This window comes from Zingiber officinale, chromosome 3A (genome assembly GCF_018446385.1).
Source record: "Zingiber officinale cultivar Zhangliang chromosome 3A, Zo_v1.1, whole genome shotgun sequence".
NCBI classification, from domain to species: domain Eukaryota; kingdom Viridiplantae; phylum Streptophyta; class Magnoliopsida; order Zingiberales; family Zingiberaceae; genus Zingiber; species Zingiber officinale.
Window position 1 is genome coordinate 14,242,395 of NC_055990.1, and position 4,984 is coordinate 14,247,378.

Below are 4,984 nucleotides of genomic sequence, written 5' to 3' on the forward strand. Positions count from 1 at the left end.
TAGGAGATGGAGAAAAGTACAACCTGGACTTCCTACAATAATTGTTTAAAGAATCTCTTTTGTACCCCAGATGTACCCTCTTTGTCATCTAGTATACCTGAAGAAGCTTCGAGAAACTATTTCCTACCAAATTGGCTAGGATAGCATAGAATTACATGTTACTTATATGATGCATGTATCTTGATCGATCATTTAAGCCGATCACATAAGTACTGTGAACACCTTCTGTTAAGCCAATCTCGGTCGGTCATTTAAGTCAGCCGTATATGTATTGAGAATATCTTCTGTTAAGTCAATCTCGACCGGTCATTTAAGCCAGTTGTATATGTATTGAGAATATCTTCTATTAGGCCAGTTTTGGCAAGTCATATACTAGAAGCTCCATAAGGCTGAGTATCTTTAAGCTCGGTTAGGCATTGCTCGTCCGAGTGTATATAAGCACAATTGTGCTCGCTAGGTCTTTGCTCAGCCGGTCGTAAATGATAAACTTTATAAGGTTAAGTGCATTTATGCTCAGTCAGGCTTTGCCAGACCGAGCGCATATAGGTACACTTGTGCTCAGTCGGCCTTCACTCGTCTAGTCGTATACAGTAAACTTCATAAGGAAGAGTGCCTTTAAGTTCGGTCGGGCTTTGCCCGTCCGAGAATATATAGGCACATTTGTGCTCGGTTGGCCTTTCGCTCGGCCAGTCATATATAGTAAACTTCATAAGGCTGAGTGCCTTAATGCTCGGTCGGGCTTTGCCCGTCCGAGCGCATATAGTCACACTTGTGGTTGGTCGGCCTTCGGTTGGCCGATTATATACGGTAAACTTCATAAGGTAGAGTGCCTTTAAGTTTGGCCAGACTTTTCCCGTCCGAGCATATATAGGCACATTTGTGCTTGGTCGGCCTTTCGCTCAGCCGGTCGTATACAGTAAACTTCATAAGACTGAGTGCCTTTAAGCTCGATCAAGCTTTGCCCGTCCGAGCACATATAGGCACACTTGTGCTCGGTCGACCTTAACTCAGCCGGTTGTATACGAGAAGCCACTACAACAAAAACATTAAAAGACAACGGCTAAAAATAGTTGTCGTAGGCCCTTTAAAACTGTTGTAATTGGCAGTGTTGTTAAAAGTGGAGGCTATGACAACGGTTTTAAACCGTTGTCTTTGAATGAAAAGACAACATTTTTGCAACGGTTTTAAACCGTTGTCTTTGAATGAAATGACAATAGTTTTAAACCGTTGTTGTTTAGAGCACTTTTAATAACGCTACTACCAGTTACAATAGTTTTGGGGGCTACAACAACGGTTTTTAACCGTTGTCTTTGAGGGCGATAGGCAACAATAATAACGATTTTAAACCGTTATCTTTTAAACTATTGTCTTTTAATACCAATATATTAGATTTCAATATAAATATATAATAAAAGCTCATAATCACAAAAGAAAGAATATTCCCTATATCAATGTCATTCAAAATGTTACTTATACAAGAATTATAATCATAAAAGAAGAAACATGTCTTATATTCAAATAAAATTGATCCCAATACAAATAAACAAAATAAACTTCATTTTCAACTGTTTCCTGTGGGCCAACTCCCTGAACATTTGTGGGCTCATTTGTGGACTCTCTTCCCTCAACGTGCCGTTGAGTATGGCCAACTCCCTGAGCTGTTGCTTCTTGTAGTAGTCCATTGACTCATCCTGCAAGATTTGGAGTTTGAATAGTGACTATGTTTCGATAATAACGTTCGTGTCAACATCTTGTAGAACAACGCAGAGGATGCAACCCGGGTGAAAGTTTTTGTTACCACAGGCTTCAGAAGATCTTCAAGGGTAGCAATAGCTTGGTTTAAGCGAGCATCAATTATGTCTAGTGTAAATTCTGCCTCCAATAGTATGTGCAACGGTTCATTTAAGTGTTCATATCCAGGTTTATCCCGTAAGCTTTCTTCCTGTTCAAAAAAAGGGGGGAAACTTGAGTATTAAGACAAGAAATAATGCACCTTAGCTTTTGAGTTGATAATAACTATCCATTAGGACATATTATAGGATGCTAATATCAAAAATTACATAGGTTCTAAAATGCACGGTTAACTTAATGTCGGTGTAACTTGTACAAAGAACAGCATACTCTAGTAGAAACAAGAGAAGAGAAACCCATATCACATTAAAAAACATGGATTATTTTGCCTTCAAACATAAAGACAAATATCTATTTTTTTATGTAGGTAGCGATTAAAAAGTTAATAGTAAGGATAATACATCAAAGTTTGGGAGATTAGAATATACTCATTTTTCATTAAGATAAATATTACATGATATCCACATACCATTATAAAATCCTTCACTGAACCTTGACCTCGTATATAAACCCTGCATTGAGTTGAAGCTTCAACTCTTTTTAAGGAGTTCCCACGTGGTCCCAGTAAACGGCCAACAAAGTTGTACTGAAACGCATGAAACCAGCAGTTTAATACATGTTGAGAGATTAACTAGTTGAAGCTAAGAAAACACAAACATACACTTGGTTACTTGTCAACAGGAACATCTAGTCTCACAACTTTCTTTTCAAGACTTTTAGCAAGTCCAAGAGTTCCACCCCAGCTTGGACATGATGCTCGGAGGACCCCCATTCTATGGAGGTATTCATTTTTCTGAAAACAAATTAAGCAGTGGTGAGATCATCTCAAAATGGAACTAAGAATAGTTAAGCAATAATCAAATTTCCAGAAGTAAACTTATAACACAGATTAGAGCAACTCCTCGAATTGGAAAACATCAAGATATAAGTTTTTAAGAAATCTTGTAATCAGTTTTCAGGAATCATATAAATGGATCCAACAACAAATTGATATTTATAAGTATGCCAAATGGAACATATTTGTACTTCCTAACAATAAATACAAGAAATAATGTGCAGTCTTCCTAACAATCAAGTTGTGTGGAACAAGATCAAGTGCAAGAAAGACATCATACCATAAAGAGAACCATCATTATTAGACAATATTATAGTGAGCAAATCAAGAAAGAAGCCTAGTACAAAAAATTTGTTACTTATCAGTCTTGTTTCTTGTAGGTCCTGAAAATATTTGTCAATGCTGTAATGGAATGGATTGTCTCAGTCTTGTTTCTTTCTCAATAAATTTGTTACAAGGCTAAAAAATATGCCCTCAATAATCCAAACTGACCAAACTCAGTATAACTAAAGAATCGTCAAGAAAAAACTTAACATACTTTTAGATATTAAATTTGCAATCAGTATAAAATGTACATTGTGTTAAGTTACAAAATAGCTGACACATAATTCGATATGACGGCTTTGGTTGCTCATAAGCACCAATCATACAAGATCACCTCATCAGCTGAGATGGACAGTTATGCCGAGTCCCATTATATTGTTGCAGTGCTTTGTTGGATATCCAAGCCAACTATACCTGACCTACACAAAGCAAAGATATTGATCTTGAGTAAACGAACATTGAAAAGTTGGTAGAAAATATATTGCATTGCTTCTTAATGCAGATCATAACATCCAAAACTTGGTAAATAACATATTAACATTGCATTGAGCATCTGATGCATTGATGTCAATTGGCAGGCAGATCTTTCACTTGCTTTCCTGAAACAAAAGTGACTATAAGAGAGAACAAAAGAAACTCTAGATAAAAAAGATATTATGAATATTAAAGGGTACTTCTGTAGAAAATATATTCTAAATGCATGATAGACGAATTAATTAAATGCGGTAAAAATTTACAGCAATCTCCCGCAGATCTGCAATCGGCAATGACAAAACTCGCTGTCGGAAGAGCGATCACAGGATCGGAAAGCCCTCCGCAATTCCACAAATCAAATCCCGCCGCCTTGGATCTTCTCCTCTTACTCTCGTCGTTGCACAATAGCAATTTCACACACCCTGAGCCTTGGACGGACTCCCTTTATATAGGGAAATACACTAGGGACATAATGGACTTTTCCATTATGTGTAGTGGGGAACATGGGCCACGTTCCCCACTATCCCCATTTCCAACATCTCCCACTCGTCCAAGGTAAGTCACTAAGACTAGTTCTTTCAGGTTAGTCACATAGACCATATAAGAACATCCAATCCATACTTAGAGAAAATGGTTCGTGCGACAGCAAGCACACTGAGCGATAGTTGCTAAGAAGATTGTTACACCTTGACTTAGCCGCTCTTTAAGCAATCAATGCTAATAAAGTTGTTACACTTTATTTAGCTACTCAAATAAATTAGAGACACACTCTTTATGACACTTAGCCACTTTCCTGGTGGCACATAGCTTTTATCCAGGATCCATCCAATCTTCAAATGACACACAGCCATTATCTTGAAGATATCCATGTCTTGCTATTTACCCAGATTAAATAATTTCTATTTACATCGATATGAACATCTCTAATCCCTTATAATGACCATTATGTCATGAGCATGTTCCATATCCAATATTCACATTCATTTCCATACATAACAGAAATGGGTCGACCAGTGAATAACAACAAAAGATGTAAATATATTTAATCTTCCTTTTTGGCTAGAATCAATTCATTTTAATCAGTCGCTTTCCTAGTTATGCTCCATAGACCGAATCATCCATAGCCATAGGATACACGCTAAAGTAGCAGACACTGATTAAAACTTCAAGTAGACAGCTAAATAGTCACTAAGGCAAAAAATTAAGATTAACATATAATCTCAAAGGTCTTACATAGTAGAGAAACAGGGATTTATTCTCCTACTACCTTTATTGTCGCAATAGCACATGTGGTATGAATCACATGCTACGATGTTATTCTCTTTACTAAAAAGAGTGCATGTTGTCTTCAAATTTAACATCGTACAGATTTTGATCTAGACATACCTAACGTCTAGTCCTGAATTCAACATATGAATTCTAATCTGGCTTTCAACAGGTTCAGTAAATGGTGGGTTCATTTACTTCGATCATTATTTACACATAAATGATCTCATCTTG

General features: G+C 36.9%; 1 pseudogene; it reads right to left on the reverse strand.

Moving 5' to 3' along the window:
- Window positions 1-1,007: 1,007 nt before the first annotated feature.
- LOC122050199 lies at window positions 1,008-2,623 on the reverse strand (annotated as a pseudogene).
- Between the last annotated feature and the right edge of the window lie 2,361 nt (window positions 2,624-4,984).